Source organism: Schistocerca gregaria, chromosome 4 (genome assembly GCF_023897955.1).
Source record: "Schistocerca gregaria isolate iqSchGreg1 chromosome 4, iqSchGreg1.2, whole genome shotgun sequence".
NCBI lineage: Eukaryota > Metazoa > Arthropoda > Insecta > Orthoptera > Acrididae > Schistocerca > Schistocerca gregaria.
The window spans coordinates 359,218,585-359,239,578 of NC_064923.1; the positions used below are offsets into that span (position 1 = coordinate 359,218,585).

General features: G+C 44.8%; 1 protein-coding gene across 3 annotated transcripts in view; it reads left to right on the plus strand.

The window, feature by feature from the left end:
* Positions 1-20,994, plus strand: part of LOC126268195 (proton-coupled amino acid transporter-like protein CG1139) — a 158,166-nt gene that overhangs the window by 127,592 nt on the left and 9,580 nt on the right. The gene's annotated exons all lie outside the window — the stretch shown is intronic.

A 20,994-nucleotide genomic window follows, 5' to 3' on the forward strand; every position in this document is an offset into this window, starting at 1 on the left:
CCATTCGCCATTTCAGCAAATTAATTTGAAAACTTACTTGATTCTTCTAGTACATCAGTACCTCATAACATTTACGAGTATCAAATTACAAATCTAAAACAAACATTTGGTTGCGGTCTAATATTAAACTACTTTTTGAGTTCATAGTTTGTGATTGAGCGCAGTAGCAGAACTATTTTCCACGTAAGTGCGTGGGATTTCAGAATAATTCAGTTGCTGTACGAGAAGATTAAAAGTTGGAGAAATCTAGGGTAATGAAACCGAAAATGTCTTGATCTTTGCCGTTGTTGTTCCATAGAATTCAATGCCGAGAATCTATTTCTTAATGTAATGACAAAAAAGATGTATGTGCTCTGGCAGTGAACAAAGACTGTAAGAGCCATGTAGTCTTGCGCATGGTAATGCTTGACAAAACTCTGAAGCATTCCGACTATGAAGCTGTTTTCACGCATGGGTCGAAACAGGAGTATTCTGTTGGTTGCTCCGTTGTCTTTCCAGTTCGTGTCCTCAAGGTCCGACTGCCAAAAGCATTTACTGTCTTTGATGCAGAAATGACTGCTATCTTGCGGGCACTGGAGCAGACGAGATGCTCTTCCCGTCCTAAATTTCTTGTCTGTCTCGATACACTAACAAGGAGAGGCCGCCAATTGTGAAATTCAGATTCGATTCATACTGCGCATAATAAAAGCTCATAGGCAGATGTGTAATGTGGCAAAGCACCTAGATGCACTTCTCAGCCGTCGTCGAGAAAATGGACAGTTAAAAGAAACCGCTGCGGTGAAATATTCTCTACGATTAGTAATTTTCTAGAACGCCGTGGCGCAGCGGTAAGTGCTCGGGTTCGTAATCCGAAGGTGGCCGGATCGAATCTCGCCCCATTCAACTTTATTTTTTAGTATTTGTTTTTTGTAATTCATATAGTTCCCGACAAACAGTTGCAACAATTATGCATATAATAAGTTGTTGAAAGTGGTTTGTCGTGGAAAAACTGGCGATTTCGAACATCATTATGTTTTCCACAAACAAAGTTGTATTTCACAAATGTTATTACTTGTCTTCATAATGTTAACAACGTATAGTTAACGGAAGACGTAGAAACGATATTCCGAAACGAATACGAGTAGCGTAAGTCAAACGTTCGAATTAGAATAGAGACCCCACGAACACAAATTTGCTGTGGTAGGTATGAAATATAAACTCCGTTACTCGCTCGTTACACTTGAAGGACAGATGTTGAATGGGCCGAAACGAGCTGGCGCATAACAGCGTAGTTGCCTGCTAACTTCGAAAGAAGGTAGATGCGATCCCTAGCGCAACTTATAACATTGTCGAAAATCAATACGGACGGGAGAGCTTTGGTACACACTGTTGAAAAAAAAAAACGGAAAAATGGAGGCGGTACAATTGGAGAGCGATCCGGCCTCACCAATATGCATAAGCAATTCATTAATAGATGGCGGCGCGACATTCGATCCGGCGACCTTCGGATTACGAACCCGAGCGCTTACCGCTGCGCCACGACCCTGCAGCTAATTATTAATCGTAGAGAGTATTTCACCGCAACGGTTTCTTTTAACTGTCCATTTTCTCGACAACGGCTGAGAAGTGCATATTGGTGCTTTGCCACATTACACCTCTGGCCATGATCTTTTATTATGCGCAGTATGAATCGAATCTGAATTTCACAATTGGCGGCCTCCCCTTGTAAGTGCCCTTCACTCATTGCAACGTTTGTATTCAGCAGATAAAATAGTCCAGACCTTCCAGATTGTCCTCCTCCAACTACAACGACTGGGGAGGGAGGTGGTTTTCTGCTGGGTTCCAGGGCACGTCGGCATTGCTGGGAACGAAAGGGCAGATCTCGCAGCTAAGGAGGCGTGTCTCAGTATGCCATCCCCCTGCACGCACTCACTTCGCTATTGAGCTCACGAATCGTGAGTCCGTGGGAGGATGAGTGGCTGGAATTGACTGACAATAAGCTCCGTTTAGTCAAGGCCACAACGCGTGTGTGGTGTACTTCTTTCCAGCCCTGTAGACAGGACGAGGTTCTCCTCACTCGGCTTAGGATAGGCCACAGCCCTATGACGCATGGCTTCCTGCTCCGCGAGAGGACCCTCCAATTATTGCTTGCGGCGTCCAGATCACTGTGCGCCACGTTTTATTGGATTGCGTTTTATTTTATGACTACCGGGCTGCAGCTGACTTGCAATAACTTTTAGGAAATACTCAAACGAATGTGGTTAAAGTTTTAAAGTTCTGTGACTTGCCCCATGTTTTTACCCAGATTTTAGGGAGAGAGTCTTAATTTGTTCACAGGATAACTGGCTCGCTCATATTTTACGTAAATGGCCAGCTAGTGACTATTTCCTGTGGCATCCTTGACGCTACTTTCTCGTTTTCCTTATGTTTTATTTTATTATACAGCATTTTGAATCTTTTCCCGCTTTCTTTCCGTGTATGCTACGATTTTACTAAATTTTTCGACTTTCGTTTCTATAAATATGTGTCGGGCGCTGCTGACCTGGACGTTGAGCGCCTGTAAGCCCCAACACACACACACACACACACACACACACACACACACACACACACACACACACGTGGACGCACACAGGAGAAGAGGAGGAAACGAAATGAAACTTAACGAACGGAGAGAGTGATGTTACACTACTGGCCATTGAAATTGCTACACCAAGAAGAAATGCAGATGATAAACGGGTATTCATTGGACAAGTATATTACACAAGAACTGACATGTGATCACATTTTCACGCAATTTGGGCCCTTGGATCCTGAGAAATCAGTACTCAGATCAACCACTTCTGGCCGGAATAACGGCCTCGATACGCCTGGGCATTAAGTCAAACAGAGCTTGGATGGCATGTACAGGTACAGCTGCCCATGCAGCTTCAACACGATACCACAGTTCATCAATGCGAACAAGAGGTGACCGAGACGTGTAACCAATGGCACCCCATACCATCATGCCGGGTGATACGCCAGTATGGCGATGACGAATACACGCTTCCAATGTGCGTTCACCGCGATGTCACCAAACACGGATGAGACCATCATGATACTGTAAACAAAACCTTGATTCATCCAAAAAATGACGTTTTGCCATTCGTGAACCCAGGTTCGCCATTGAGTACACCATCGCAGGCGCTCCTGTCTGTGATGCAGCGTCAAGGGTAACGGCAGCCATGGTCTCCGAGCTGGTAGTCCATGCTGCTGCAAATGTCGTCGAACTGTTCGTGCAGATGGTTGTTGTCTTGCAAACGTCCCCATCTGAAGACTCAGGGACAGAGACGTGGCTGCAGGATCCTACACAGCCATGCGGATAAGATGCCTGTCATCTCGACTGCTAGTGATACGAGGCCGTTGGCATCCCGCCTGCGGTCCGTATTACCATCCTGAACCCACCGATTCCATATTCTTCTATCAGTCATTGGATCTCGACCAACGCAACCAGCAATGTCGCGATACGATAAACCGCAATCGCGACAGACTGCAATCCGACCTTTATCGAAGTCGGAAACGTGTTGGCACGCATTTCTTCTCCTTACACTAGGCGTCACAATAACTTTCCACCAGGCAACGCCGGTCAACTGCTGTTTGTGTATGAGAAATCGGTTGGAAACTTTCCTCATGTCAGCACGTTGTAGGTATCGCCATCGGCGCCAACCTTGTGTGAATGTTCTGAAAAGCTAATCATTTGCGTATCACAGCATCTTCTTCCTGTAAGTTGAATTTCGCGTCTGTAGCGCGTCATCTTCGTGGAGTAGCAATTTTAATGGTCAGCAGTGTAATTGGCAGCATCAGTATTACATAGTATTCCCTCTGGCCTGGAAGTACGCAGTGAGTCAGTTGGAAAGGGCGTCATAAAGCCGTTGTATCGTCTCGTGAGGCAAGCTGGGCCACAACTGGTGTAACTCGTCCTTGGTATCCTGAAAACTGGGGCTGAGACGGCGTTGACGTCCGAGCTGGTACCGCACATATTACGTCGGGTACAGATCTGGGGATCTTGTTGGCCACTGGAGTACATTAACATCGCGCAGGCAGTTCACAGACACTGATGCCATGTGTGGACGAACATTGTACTACTGAAAAATGGCACGAACAGACTGCCACATGGGCGGTCACATACTCTGAGGTGAAAGAAGTCATGGATTGATTCCTGTTATCATGTCGAACCTCATTCTCTCCGGCGTAGCGCTCCAACTGGACGTGATATGGACTCAAAAAGTAGTTGGAAGTCCATTACAGAAATGTTAAGCTGTGCTGTTTGTGCAAGACCTCTAACCTTTCCGTTATGTCACAGAAACATTTTATGGGTTTCACAATGGGCGAACTAGGTGGCCAAATCATTTCTTTGAATAGTCCAGAATGTTCTTCAGACCAGTCGCAAACAACTGTAGCCCAATGACATGGCCTTTGCCTTCCATAAAATACGTGAATGGCTGTAAATGATCTCCAAGTAGCCGAATATAACACTACCTATCAATGAGCGGTTCATATGGACCAGAGGATCCAGTCCACGCCATGTAAACACAGCCCACACCTTCATGCAGCCACTACCAGCTTGCAGAGTGCCTTGTTGACAACCTGGGTCCATGGCTTCATGGGGTCTGCGCCACACTTGTATCCTACGATCAAATCCTACCAAGTGAAGTTGGGACTCATCTGACCAGACCACGGTTCTCCATTCGTCTAGCGTCCGATCGATATGGTCACGAGCACAGGAAAGGCGCTGCGGGCGACGCTGTGCTTTTGGCAAAGGCACTCACATCGGTTATCTGCGACCATAGCCCGTTAACGGCAAACTTCGTAGCACATTCCTAACAGATATGCTGTCGTACGTCCCACATTGATTTCTTCCGTTATTTCATGCAGTGTTGCTTGTCTGTTGGTACTGACAACTCTACGTACACGCCGCTGCTCTCTGTCGGTAAGTGAAGACGGTCGGCCATTGCGTTGACCGTGATATTTGGTATTCTCGGCCCACTCTTGACACTGTGGATCTTGAATTGCCTAACGGTTTCCGAAATGGGAAGTCCCACGCGTCTAGTTCTAACTGGCATTCCGCGTTCAAGGTCTGTTAATTACTATTGTGCGTCCGTAATCATGTCGGAAACCTTTTCATATGATCCTCCTGATTGTAAATACCAGCTCCTGTCGCTGTCGCTTCTTTGGTGAACTTTCGTTGCTCAGCAGCTTGAGCATTGAAGGCATGAAAATGCTGTTCTTGCTGTGACTGTTGGGAAGAAAAGAAAAACTTTACCTATACGAATTGACCTTGGGTGACATACTGATAAGTTCCTGTGACATTGGCTAGAAAATTACTCTCGCACCAGGTCAGACCCACGTGTGTTCGGCCTATGGTGTGGTTGATGGCCCAATACACGGGCGAGCCCGTTGCAGGATTCCCCTGATTTCTCCTAGGATGACCTCGCAATGATCCTGAATCTGTCCTGCAGGAACAGGATGCGTTTGTCTTAGTGTAGTACTCGTAGACGAGTGGAATATTCCGTCGGAAGAGCTCGGTTCTGGATCCTTTGCAGCGTTGTAATGACCGACACCACAGCTGCGTACTCTTAACACTGGTCGCACCAGTGTTGGGTACAGCTTGACAACGTGTAATGACGGCAGAGCAGACTGTGGTTTGAGCAGCGGGTACAGAGCGCGAGGGTGCCCTGTTCCTCTGTTCGTCTCGGATATGACTCGCCCACGAGAGTCTTTGGTCTAATGTGACTCCTAGGTACTTAGCCGTCTTGCTCCATAGGATTGGTTCTCCCACGATTTCGACTGGCGGGAGATCTGGGGCAGCACTCTTCGAGTAAAGGTAACCGCGTCCTATACTCGTCCATCGCGACGCTTTGGGTCACAGCACAAAATGTAAGTGTCCTAGAATTCGTTGCATTTTTTTTAATATACAGGCAGTCGTCCGTAGTTTTATCTGGTGTCTCGTTGGCACTGACTGAGGTTTTACCTCACGTAACACGACCGCTGTTTTGTAAAAGTTTGTATGGAACTTTTTTTCTCACTGCATGTAAAAATTAACAACTGCTTCTGTCCTTGTTCTCTTTCAGTGTCAGACCTGACGATGGGTATGCAAGAGCCCGAAACCGGTCGTGGTTTATGTACTGAATAATACAAAGAACCTTACAACTGAAACGGTATTTCGTACCTCTACTATAAGGCTCAGTTGCGGACGTTCCTTCAGCAGAATTGTTTGTATAGCGAATGTGTTATGAGCGCTGCCTGTCATCAGAAGTTGCCGTCTCGTGTATGTCGCTTGATCACGGCGCACCACATTTTAGTAGACTGTATTTTTAATTCAGGCAATAGGGCAGCAGCTCTTTTGCCACCCATTTTGCCCCCTATTTTAACTGACTGTGAAGCGAATGTGGTACATCTTCCAAAGTTTTGTACAGTGTCTGTTATGTTCCCTAAAATGTTAGGATAACGTCTGTAATGTGTTGTCAGGATGGCTGACTCGTCCGTGTTTTCTGTAAGTGATCAGCCAGCTACAGATTCCTGTGAATCTATTTTAGTTTTCCTCTTGTGTTACTTGTGTTTTACTTTAAAGTTTTAGAATTTACGACCAACTCTAACGCTTTTTATATGATGTAAGCTACTGCGATTGCGAGGGTGATTGTGGGTAAGATTGGAGACAATGAACACGATTTTATCTCCAACTGCTTTTTCTCTCTTTTATCGCATTCTATACTTTTTGCCACAGTCGTTTCTACTAATTACGGATGGACGCAGATAACCTCGTCGTTGAGCGCCACTGACCTACAAACACACAGACACAAACACAATGAAAAATGTTTGGGATTTGAAAAACAGACTCACGTGACACTAAAAGTTCGAGGTAGCTCCTTATCATCGCTGAAGGAAGATGTGAACCTTTTAAATTTAGATCAATATGAAAACTGATGGCCTCCCATACGGTCATGCATAAAGAGCTTCAAGGAATAAATTGCTGATTTTTTTTTAAGCGATCAATATCAAAATTTCGTTTCATGAAGACCTGCATGCAGGTGGAAGCCTCTGCAAGAATTCCCTGCGGACTCACCCCTCCCTTAACCATCCCTGGTCTGATGGCTCTCAGTACGGAGGTCGCATTGGGTCACACAGACTTTCCGTTCTTACATAATAGTTCGGGTAACTATCTGATCGCTACAGAATGAGAATTTTCGATAAAAACTTACTCAGGATACACCGCTGAGCTACAACATTATCGCCACCTGCTTAATACTGTGTTGGGCTACATATTGAACGCAATGCATCGTCGATTCTGTATGGTACGGAGACAACAAGTTGAGTTTTTGGAGATATCTGGGAGCAGATGTCTACGCACAGGTCACTTAATTTATCTACATTACGGGCCAGCTGTTTGTGATCCGAAACTGCCATCCGATAGTGTCCCACGGGTGTTCACCAGGCTGAGATCGAGCAAATTTGTTGACCAAGTCAACAACGTGAGTTCACTATTATCCTCCTCAAAACACTGCAGCGAGGTTCTGGTCTACGACAGTGGATTTAACTCTGCTGGAAATTGCCATTGTGAATCGGGAAGATATGAAGCGTGCAGGGATGCAGGTGATCCGCAATAATGTGCACGATGTCCCCAGCTCATGGTGTTCAGGAAGGACAAGCAACCATAACTGAAGAAGTAATGAGTGCAATATCTCTAAAGAGGAGTACATACAGCTGCGATAGCAGCAGAAGTACCGAAATGTTTGAACCAAGAAGGCGAAAGAGAAATAGTGATGCTATGTAATAAAATATATGGCACATGGCCGGAGGATGTTCTGACAATAGCTGTGATTTCAGTTCCAACGAAACAATGAACCAAGAAAAGCACTGAGCACAGTAGAATCAGCTTCATTTCGCATGCAGCCACAGATTTGTTCAGAATCATTAACATAAGACTGGAGAAGGTAATGGAGAAGAATCTGGCTGAGGAGAAATTTGGTTTATGACAGAATATAGGCACAAGAGATGCAATGCGACTCTTGTGAATTTCGGGAGAGAGGTTTGTTGGAAGGGGATTAGATTTGGGATAATTTCGCTCTTATAATGAGGGAAAGAGAATGGACGGGAAAAGCTAACAACTTAGAAACTCTTTGTATTTAGGTCATAAAGCTTCAGTGAAAGTGCGAGGAGAAAGGACCAACTGCATAAGACTAGGAAAAGAAGTAAGACAAGGCTGTTGTTTGTCTTTTGACCTTTCATTATATACCTAGAAAATACGATTGACCATTGTCCACTAGAGGACAAGGAGGTAACAGTTGCAGAAAGAAGACTACATTATTTGAGGTTTCCAGACGACATGGTCATTCTAGCAACGGACGAAAAAGAATTACAGCGTATACTACATACAACCGAAGCTAAAGGAAAGATTCTGGAACGAAAATCAATACAAAGAAAACAAAAGTTATGATACTAAAAGGAAATAAAAGGGAAAGACAATGAGAAGTCTTAGAACGCGTGCAAAGCTTCAAGTTCCTAGGAAGAAGGATTGAAACCGATTGGAAGAGCAACACGGAAATTTAAACCAGATAGAAACGGCGAAATAGGCATTTTGTAAGAGAAGGAGACTTTTCTGCAGCAATGTGGACAAAGATATGTGAAAAAGACTAATAAAAAGTTTTGTACGTAGTGTCCTCCTGTATGGGGCTGAAATGTGGACACTGAGGAAGAAAGCTGAAGAAAGGCTAGATGCTTTAGGGATGTGGCCATGGCGGAGGATGGAAAGAATATCTTGGACTGACAGAGTGAAAAATGAGGAGGTAATGTGAAGAGTAGGACAGCTAAGAAGACTACCGAATGTAATAGAGAGAAGGAAAAGAAACTGGACTGGACATACACCGATCAGTCAGAAGATTATAACGTCGACCTACTATCGACACAAAACCATCCAGGCGACAGCAGCATCACCTAGCGAGGAACGAGTGCTGCTGAGACACACATGTAATATCGGTGAGCTTGCTGTCCGTGTGTAGAATGGAGAAGGCGTGTGATCCAACTGAGTTTGGCCAAGGCCAGACTGTGCTGGCCCAGAGGCTCGGCAACAGCATTTCGGAAACTGCACAACTTGTCGGGTGCTCGAGGAGTGTTGTAGTGTCTTCAGCACGTGGCGAAACCAAGGTAAAACCACGTCCAGACGTCGTGGGATTGGGCGGCCACCCCTCATTACAAATGTAGGAAGTCATGGGCTGTGAGATTGGTAAAACAGGGCAGGAGGCATACTGTGCCGGAAATAACACCAGACTTTAATGCTGGGCGGAGTACAAGTGTGTCTGAACCGAACACTCCTAACGATGGATCTCCGCAGCCGACAACCCCCGCATCAACACCACGGCATCGGCATTTGCGATTGAATTGGACACTTAACCACCGACACTGGACGTTGGTGCAGTGGCAGAGCGTTGCATGGTCTGATGAATCACGATACCTTCTTCGTCGTGCCGAAGGGAGAGCACGAATCCTTCGTCTTCGAAGGGAACTGCTTCTTGACACTTGTACTGCGTGACGGAGACAAGCGGGCGGAGGCTCCATTACGCTCTGGGAAACTTTCACGTGGGCATCCATGGGTCCGGTGGAGCTCGTGCAAGGCACCATGACGGCCAAGGAGTATCGTACAATAGTTGCAGACCACGTACACCCCTTCAAGATAGCCATGTTTTCCGACAGTACTGGCATTTTTCAACAAGATAACGCGCCATGTCAAAAGGTCAAGTATTTGATGGAGTGGCCGAAGGAACACAGTGGGGAGTTCCAGTTGTGTGCTGACCCTCTAGTTCACCATATCTGAATCCGATCGAACACATCAGGGATGTGACTGAATGTGGCGTCAGAGCTCATCGCCCCCCTTCATGGAATTTTGTCTTCAGATGTGGTTCAACTCCGTCCAGCGACCTACTATGGCTTCTTGCTTCCATGCCACAACGCGTCGCGGCTGTTATCCGTGCCAAAGATGGACACACCGGCTATTAGGTAGATGGTCAGTCTATATTAAGATCCGCGAGTGGAACAGAGGGGGGAGGGGGGAATATGATATTGGCGCGAATTGTACCCTCAGCCACACACCGCTTGTTGGCTAGAGGTGTATATATGTAGATGTAGATGTAGGCGCCTCTTTTCTCATGGTGGGCAGTGGTCGTAATGGTATGGCTGGTCAATGTAACTCTAACGAAGAAAACATCCGACTGGAAGTACAAATTGCACCAAGCTACTAGTTGGGGAAAAAATTCATATATTCATTATTTTCCCACGACGTAACCTTATCGAGTAAACACCAAGATACATGCCGTCCAAATCAAGGGTGCCTGATCTCCTCAGAGGGATCTTTGGCTTCCACTCATCTGTGAAGACTGTGCCCTATGGGCTGTTGGTTAAAACTTGTGGATAACTCTCTGTTATTTGTCTTCTCTGGTAACGATCTTAAAAGCACGCAAGGAAACTATTATTAGTATGCTGAAAGGAAAAAACTTAACCCATCAGGACTTCTGGTGTCATGGTGCCGTACGACTGTACGCAGGTTGTGAATCTGACGGTTCTGTGACATCACACTCGTAGATTTGTCGTACAAACCACCAGTCAGACATCTGATCCTCTCCCTGAAGTGACGTATTCCGGCTACCTGGTTGAGTTCCGTTGTTGGAAAAAGCTGAGATAAATCCAACGCAAACTCAAGAGATCGAATTTACAACTACCGTAAACCGTTTATGTGAGTATCGACCACGCTACCCCATACTATTGTTATATACGCGGGAATGGGTCCCAGCAGACCCTTACCATGGACATCTTCCAAGTTCTATGGCACAGTTGACGTCGAGTTTGGCAGTTGGTACAGTTGGAGCAACTGGGCCATTGCCTTGACTGCCATATATGTGACATGGTGGTGCCAAGCTAGACTCTTGTCGACTACGACACTCAGGCACTTGGCCATGTTGCTTGCTGCAAAGTGCCACCCACAAGCCTATCTGTTGCATGATGGCAACGTAGACTTTTTATCGGAACTGGCGCTTCAATAGTTTCACTGAAGTACTTCCTTATTGCATCATACACTCATAAGCAAGAATATTTTAGCTGGAGAAACCTGAGATATCAGCAAGCGTAATTAAGATTACAAGAATTGTTTCAGATTGTTTTGAGGGTACTTAGCTAAGAAGTTTCCAGGCCTTTGTTGCCTGGCTAGATTAAAGACTGGGGTTGGTTTTTGCGATGTATTTTCGGTCTGTTAAACGAAACGAGAAATCATGACTATGACTGTATTTAGTTTGCACGTATTCCTTCACACTGAGCCCTTTGATGATACCTACTAGCCTGAAAACACAAATCGGTGTGGGGTGGCCCATGCTTCAGCGCACCATCAGTCATTCATCAAATAGACACACGCTCACACACACACACACACACACTCACGCACACACACACACACACACACACACACACACACACATACATACACACATTGCACAATGTTTTATTTTAAACACTGTACTGACTTGTCAGTAAATTTGGTCTCTCTCTCTCTCTCTCTCTCTGTGTGTGTGTGTGTGTGTGTGTGTGTGTGTGTGTGTGTGTGTGTGTATGTGTATGTCATTATAGTCCACTTTTCGTTATGTCAAATACTGTACAGCCTGATCATCACTAAATTTCCTCAATTCTGTACTGCCTCATCAGTAAATTTCATCTCTGTCTTCGTAGTATATTGCAGGGGGAATGGCAAGGAAAATATGCAGATAAAAAAACTCAAGATATAAAGTTTATTTTTGAAAGAGATTACGTTCCAAAGGAAGTTAGTTACACACTTAATTGAATGTGTACGGTACATACACTCTAGCAATGACAAGTAATATACGGAGTTTAAATAGTACAATACTTTTTACATTTAATGTATTTTCACACATATAATGTTCTTAATTTTTTTCACACGCACAAATACAAAAAATATCTAGATATAAAAAATACTACATTCGAATAAACCACATTTTCGCCAATACACTGGAACTGCAGTTAACTTTAAATTATAGCACAAATCGTTTTCATATGTTTTTCTGTCACACAATGGAAACCTGTGAATTTAACACATATTCCTATTCAACATCATTATTTTTAACACTTTTTAGAATACACGGTATTGTAAACAGTGGCTGTTACAATTATATGTGAGAAATCTTGTTTAGCTATCCAAATTTTGTCAGATGCATCTGCCTTAATAAAATGAAAATGACACTGAATTGATTTTGTGGGGAAACTGCATACGCAGTGAGTCAATACTTTCACAAGCCCCAAACATGCCATATATCGCCAATATGACAAAAATGCATGACAGACGAACCAGGATAAGTGGCTTGTTCCAACATACAAAATGTTTTATTAATGAGTTCGCACTTGCCGATATCTGTTGAGGGCTATCATGTTTCGCCAAGCCAAGTTAAATGCTTTGTCGAGAAGTATGAGCTGAGTAAACGAAATTTCCAATACTTTCCAAAATGATTTATAGAAACATCAAGCATTTTAGTCCAGCATCAATTGTATCGTTAAGCTACAGCCATAACATTTGTAGTAAGATTGTTAGTTATGGTAAATAATGTGAACCTTATTTACTGATTGCCGCCATGTCTGCGTCAACAGTCACTGCAGACCTCGTAGTGTAGAAGCCTGCCGTCTGAGCTGCGCCTGTCTGCAGGCTTCTGTTTGAAGCCATCAGCTCATGCCTTGTACAGTCTTTTATGTACGATACGAGTGGTGTCGATGTCTGTAGCTGAAAAAAAGTATCGAGTGTACCTTATAAAACAATTCACTTCTGATATATCAGTCAGGTGTAGAATTACACTACTGGCCATTAAAATTGCTACACCAAGAAGAAATGCCGATGATAAACGGGTATTCATTGGACAAATATGTTATACTAGAACTGACATGTGATTACATTTTCACGCAATTTCGATGCATAGATCCCGAGACATCAGTACCCAGAACAACCACCTCTGGCCGTAATAACGGCCTTGATGCGCCTGGGCATTGAGTCAAACAGAGCTTGAATGGCGTTTACAGGTACAGCTGCCCATGCAGCTTCAACACGATACCACAGTTCATCAAGAGTAGTGACTGGCGTATTGTGACGAGCCAGTTACTCGGCCACCATTGACCAGACGTTGTCAATTGGTGAGAGATCTGGAGAATGTGCTGGCCAGGGCAGCAGTTGAACATTTTCTGTATCCAGAAAGGCCCGTACAGGACCTGCGACATGCGGTAGTGCACTACGCTCCTGAAATGTAGGGTTTCGCAGGGATCGCATGAAGAGTAGAGCCACCGGTCGTAACACATCTGAAATGTAACGTCCACTATTCGGAATGCCGTCAATCCGAACAAGAGGTGACCGAGACGTGTAACCAATGGCACCCCATACCATCACGCCGGGTGATACGCTAGTATGGCGATGACGAATACACGCTTCCAATGTGCGTTCACCGCGATGTCACCAAACACGGATTCGACCATCACGATTCTGTAAACAGAACCTGGATTCATCCAAAAAAAATGACGTTTTACCATTCGTGAACCCAGGTTCGTCGTTGAGTACACCATCGCAGGCGCTCCTGCCTGTGATGCAGCATCAAGGGTAAACGCAGCCATGTTCTCCGAGCTGATAGTCCATGCTGCTGCAAACGTCGTCGAACTGTTCGTGCAGATGGTTGTTGTCATGCAAACGTCCCCATCTGTTGACTCAGGGATCGAGACGTAGCTGCACGATCCGTTACAGCCATGTGGATAAGATGCCTGCCATCTCGACTGCTAGTGATACGAGGCCGTTGGGATCCACTACGGCGTTCCGTATTACCCTCCTGAACCCAGCGATTCCATATTCTGCTAACAGTCATTGGATCTCGACCAACGCGAGCATCAATGTCGCGATACGATAAACCGCAATCGCGATAGGTTACAATCTGACCTTTATCAAAGTCGGAAACGTGATGGTACGCATTTCTCCTTCTTACACGAGGCATCACAACAACATTTCACCAGGCAACGCCGGTCAACTGCTCTTCGTGTATGAGAAATCGGTTGGAAACTTTCCTCATGTTAGCACGTTGTAGATGTCGCCATCGGCGCCAACGTTGTATGAATGCTCTGATAAGCTAAATATTTGCATATCACAGCATCTTCTTCCTGTTGGTTAAATTTCCTGTCTGTAGCACGTCATCTTCGTGGTGTAGCGATTTTAATGGCCAGTAGTGTATGAAACCTGAGTTTGGTTGCAATAATCACACGTCTGTTGTTTGAAAAAGACTGAACGCCTCGATCGTTTCCTTGACCCGTTTTGCTGTGTGTGATGGGGCGTAATCATGGAGCAATATAACTTTGTGTTGTCCTTGCCAATAATCTGGCGTTTTTAACGTAATGCTCGATTTAAATCGATCATTTGCTAATGGTAGCGATCAGTGTTAACAGTTTCACCAGTTTTAGAAGCTCATGGTAAATAACATCCTTCTGATCCTACCGAACACAGACCATTGTCTTCTTTCCAAAGCGATTTGGTCTTGCAGTGGATGTCGATGGTTTGCTTGGATTCACCTATGTTTTACGACGCTTACGATTCTCAAAATATGTCAATTATTCATCGTCTGTCACTGTTCGATGAAGAAACGACTTTCTTTTATACCTGGAGAGCAGCATTTCACAAGTGGTATTTCGATTTGCTTGCAGTCTTTCATTCAGTTCATGCGGGACCCATTTTCCCACTTTCTGCAGCTTTGCCATAGCTTTCAACCGAAGAGAAACGGATTTCTGTGTAACATTCAATTGTTCCGCGAGTTCCTGTTGATTTGAGTATCAGCTTCATCCAATAAGGCCTGCAATTCGTTGTCTTCGAACTTTTTCTGCGGTTCCCCGCACTCGTCGTTCCTCACGCCAAAATCACCACTTTTGAATTTTTTTGAACTTCCCGAAACACCGTGTTTTCCAAAGAGCACGTTCGCCGAAAGCTTCGAGAAGCATTCGATGCCATCCTGCAGCAGTTTTCTTCAAATGATAACAAAAAGCCATTGCTGATCGCAAATCGTAGGTCGTAGGCACAAAATTCGACATGTTTACGGGCTTGAAACAGATACCGATGAATGGAATTTGGGTTAGTGTGTGTAGACATTCGTCTTCAGCCACTACAGAAAGCAGACGGCGCTGCAGAAGCGGTCTCACGGGCGCTACACTGACGGCTACAGCGAAACTCCGGTTTCATACTTCTACTACGCCTGGAATTTTCTCTTTTAAATTATATATAAATGACTTAAAAACTCGAATAGAAAGTATTTTATTTAAAAAAAAATATCATCTGCTCTTGTTTAAAAAGTTGAAAAATTTTACATGCATCACTTCAAGATCAAATAAAGCTGGCTACTTTTTATATAGAAGGTTGTGGTTAGAAGTATTACGAAGACGAAATTATGTTGATGCTATTGGTAGCACTGTGAAAATTATACAGAAGCTTTTCATAACATAAGCCCATATAGCACGTAGAATTTCTAATAATTGTGCTGCTATGGGGACCAGTGTGAAAAGGTAATCGACTTGCAGAATCTGAGAACGCACTGTTACAAACGTAAGTCAGTGAACCAGGCAAAACGTATCTGTAATAGAAACTATGAACGAACGGGTAATGGAACGGAGGCCTCTGCAGCTATTGAAATTTTCAGTTGATCGGTGGATGAGACAAGTGTTTGTTATCCTAAGTTATTAGGTGAACTGAACTCAAAAGCATATAAAAGTATTGTAGCATCTCGGCCTTATGGTGATAAGAGTATCACAGAACAGGAATGAAACTAAGTCTGAGAAACAAGAAAGCTTCTGCCTGTAAAACCATAAGAGGAAGGCTGGCAGAGAAAATTGTTGATGAATTACTACAATAGTATGGAGTGTCCATTAGGAATAAAACTGATGATTTGTTCAGCGGGGGTAGTGTGGGTTGCATTCTTCCACAAACTTTCAACAAACGACAAACCAATACATCAACTTGTGCCTCCTGGACAAATTCATGGTGCAAGTAACACAGTGCCCAATACTCAAACACATTATGCAGCCAGAAACATTCCATTCCAGCAGTAGTCATATTAAGTCATAAAAACCATTTACAGGGACTTGACACGTCCTGACTTGGTGAAGCGTATACATGGACAGGCCCATAATTCAAATGGGTCTTTCAACAATCTCATTTGGACTCTCACACCAAAACCTGTTTTTGTTGGGAGAGACATTAAAATGGTGGGTTCTTGATATTGTTATTGCTTTTAACGATGGTAACATTAGTATGGTGGATGTGCTACCGCTATGGGAATTAAATTCCAGAGTTAACTGTATCAGAGAAGTTAAAGGGATGAACAGAGTTCGCATCGATAAAGCACAGTATGCAGCATAAATGGCCACTAAGGAGTCCAGGAGGAAGAAAAGTATAAGATCCGTGTAAATCGCAGCGTGGTGCAGAGTGCCTCTCAGTGAGTAAAAATAAAAAAAGTAAAACATATATTAGGTAACTTTCTAATTTCAGAAGCTGTTTCTGTAAATTTACATCGTCAGTTGCATTATTCCCTAAATCTAAGGAAACACTTGGAATAGAGTACTGAAATTTTCAGGGACCTGGATAAAAGTACCGGGTCTACTGAACTAAAATAAAACCGCAATGGTAATTACAATTAAGATTATTTTTTAAAAACGCACGAAAAATTGTAGAAAATTACACCCACACAGTCAAAAAACTGTTTCCCAAACCACAGGCAATGATGTAAGTTCATTACACCAAGAACATAATGTGTAATTTCCTGTAACACTTTCATACACTCCTGGAAATGGAAAAAAGAACACATTGACACCGGTGTGTCAGACCCACCATACTTGCTCCGGACACTGCGAGAGGGCTGTACAAGCAATGATCACACGCACGGCACAGCGGACACACCAGGAACCGCGGTGTTGGCCGTCGAATGGCGCTAGCTGCGCAGCATTTGCGCACCACCGCCGTCAGTGTCAGCCAGTTTGCCGTGGCATACGGAGCTCCATCGCAGTCTTTAACACTGGTAGCATGCCACGACAGCGTGGACGTGAACCGTATGTGCAGTTGACGGACTTTGAGCGAGGGCGTATAGTGGGCATGCGGGAGGCCGGGTGGACGTACCGACGAATTGCTCAACACGTGGGGCGTGAGGTCTCCACAGTACATCGATGTTGTCGCCAGTGGTCGGCGGAAGGTGCACGTGCCCGTCGGCCTGGGACCGAACCGCAGCGACGCACGGATCCTACGCAGTGCCGTAGGGGATCGCATCGCCACTTCCCAGCAAATTAGGGACACTGTTGCTCCTGGGGTATCGAAGAGGACCATTCGCAACCGTCTCCATGAAGCTGGGCTACGGTCCCGCACACCGTTAGGCCGTCTTCCGTTCACGCCCCAACATCGTGCAGCCCGCCTCCAGTGGTGTCGCGACAGGCGTGAATGGAGGGACGAATGGAGACGTGTCGTCTTCAGCGATGAGAGCCGCTTCTGCCTTGGTGCCAATGATGGTCGTATGCGTGTTTGGCGCCGTGCAGGTGAGCGCCACAATCAGGACTGCATACGACTGAGGCACACAGGGCCAACACCCGGCATCATGGAGTGGGGAGCGATCTCCTACACTGGCGTACACCTCTGGTGATCGTCGAGGGGACACTGAATAGTGCACGGTACATCCAAACCGTCATCGAACCCATCGTTCTACCATTCCTAGACCGGTCAGGGAACTTGCTGTTGCAACAGGACAATGCACTTCCGCATTTATCCCGTGCCACCCAACGTGCTCAAGTCAAGTCAACTACCCTGGCCAGCAAGATCTCCGGATCTGTCCTCCATTGAGCATGTTTGGGACTGGATGAAGCGTCGTCTCACGCGGTCTGCACGTCCAGCACGAACGCTAGTCCAACTGAGGCGCCAGGTGGAAATGGCATGGCAAGCCGTTCCACATGACTACATCCAGCATCTCTACGATCGTCTCCATGGGAGAATAGCAGCCTGCATTGCTGCGAAAGGTGGATATACACTGTACTAGTGCCGACATTGTGCATGCTCTGTTGCCTGTGTCTGTGTGCCTGTGGTTCTGTCAGTGTGATCATGTGATGTATCTGACCCCAGGAATGTGTCAATAAAGTTTCCCCTTCCTGGGACAATGAATTCACGGTGTTCTTATTTCAATTTCCAGGAGTGTATATATTGCTACACTCGTTTCAAAAATAAAGGGAAAATACAGGAAACATGAGTAACAAAATGAAAAACTGTCGTTATAGGAGATTCCAAATCCCCTTAAGCTAGGTTGTGGGTAAAATATTTTAGACCAGCCCGATGGGGACTTGATCTAAAAGTCTACACGTCTCTTAAAAATGGTTCAAATGGCTCTGAGCAATATGGGACTTAACATCGCAGGTAATCAGTCCCCTAGAACTTTGAACTACTTAAACCTAACTAACCTAAGGGCATCACACACATCCATGCCCGAGGCAGGATTCGAACCTGCGACCGTAGCAGTCCTGCGGTTCCGGACTGAAGCGCCTAGAACCGCACGACCACCGCTGCCGGCCTACACGTCACTTACATTTGAACTAATACTTCATACTGAAGTCGGTGTTGGCTCTTAACCATGCATTCGCAGCATGTTTACAGACCCATGTTCCTGCAAAAGTTCTTTGCTCTTACTGTCGTATACTATCATTCGTGTTAGTTTTTGCTGTTAGTTATGATACTACTTGTGTATACGAAAGATGTAATCACTCTTTACAAAAGTGGATACCAACGAACGACACTACAGTACACAAACTGATGCCTCTATCTGTGATATTAAGAAGGCGAACCACAGCTGAAATCGGTTACCTAAGAGAAATACACTGAGGTAACAAGAGTCACGCGATAGCGATTTGCAGCCGGCCCCGGTGCTTCAGTCCGTAACCGCGTGACTGCTATGGTCGCAGGTTCGAATCCTGCCTCGGGCATGGGTGTGTATGATGTGCTTAGGTTAGTTAGGTGTAAGTAGTTCTAAGTTCTAGGGGACTGATGACCTAAGATGTCAAGTCCCATAGTGCTCAGAGCCATTTGAACCGTTTGATAGCGATTGGCACACACAAAGATAGCGATAGAATAGCGTACACAAGATATAAAAGGGCAGTACATTGCCGTAGCTATCATTTGTACTCAGGTGCTTCATGTAACAGGTTTCCGAAGTGACTGTGGCAGTACGACGGGAATTAACAGACTCTGAACGCGGAAAGGTAGTTGGAGTCCTTCCGCTTCGCAAATCGATAGGGAATTGAATATTCCGAGACCAACAGTGTCAAGAGTGTAACGAGAATACCAAATTTCAAGCGTTGCCTCTCACCACGCACCTGCAGTGACCGATGTCCTTCACTTAACGACCGAGAGCAGCGGCGTTTGCGTAGAGTTGTCAGTGTTAACAGTCAAGCGACACTGCTTGATACAATAGCAAGAATTAGTGTGGGACGTACGACGAACATATTGGTTAGGACATTGCGGCGAATTGTGGCTTTAATGGGCTGTGGCAGCAAATGATCGACGCGAGTGCCTTTGTTAACAGTACGACATCTCTTGTAGCGCCTCTTCTGGGCTCAAGACGATATCCGTTGAACCCTAGACGACTAAAAAACAGTGCGCTGGTCGGATGAGTCCCGACTTCTATTAGCAGTGTGGAAGTTGGTGGTGGCTCCACAATGGTCTGGGCTCTGTGTTCGTGTAATGGACTGGGACCCTGGTCCAGCTGAACAGATCATTGATTGGAAAAGATTATGTTCGATTACTTGGAGGCCATTAGAGCCGTTCGATTGCTTGGAGACCAGTTAGAGCCACTCATGGTCTTCACGTCCCAAAACAACAACGTCATGTCACTGGGCCTCAGTTGTTCCAGATTGGTTTGAAGAACATTCTGGAATATTCAGAAGAATGATTTGGCCACCCAGATCGCCCGACATGAATCCCCATAGATGTTTTATGGGACATAATAGAGAGTTCAATTCGTGCACAAAATCCTGCAGCGGCAACACTTTCGCAAATATGGACGGCTAAAGAGTCACCATAGCTCAACATTTCTGCAGGGAACTTTTAACGACTTGTTGAGTCCATGCCAAATAGAGTTGCTCATTACGCCGGGCAAAAGGAAGTCCGACATGATGTTAGGAGGCATCTCACGACTTTTGTCATCTCAGTGCATCTCGCGTTTATGCCTGCAAATAGAGATATGAATAGAAAACGTTTTCTGGATGTTCTGATACTGTTATCTATAGGAAGGGAGCAATGCCAGAGGTCTCTAGCGAAATGCAGACACTGGCATTAATTTGACCCAGACAGCAAATAAATGTAACGTATTGTGTTAAATCAGTGGAGCCTACATTATTACTTATTATAAACAGCCACAGCCTAAAAATTCTATGAGCAAAGTTACTAGCCAGCTTTTCATACAAAACTTAAAATTTCGGTTTCGACATGTGGAATGAACGTGGGTTAAGACTTTGATGATATAAATGCGAGGACGTTTCACAAATTTGTAACTTGTGCTATAGGTCACTAGTCGCTATTTCTTTATGTTGCACGATAAAAACAGAGAATCACTTTTATCTGTTTATTTACTTTGTTTCTGTTTGTTGTATTGCGCATTATCGTATTACAGAGTCCCTGCGACAATAAATTTCGCTGCTGCGATATTACGGAATACGGTACCAGCATGCCAAAGTGAAAGATCCCTCGAAAATGAATTTGGAACAATGGCATGCAGCAGATTTGCATTTATCGATTTTTTTTATATCTTCGCTTATAGGAAAAATAAAATATCATTCTCACATAATCGTCTTCCAAGTCGTAGAAACGATCATTACAGTTTCCTATTGCAAGTAGATTTGAATAAGTCATATGGCTTCGAGATCTGTGTAATGTGGAAATGACTCGCACTGTCATGT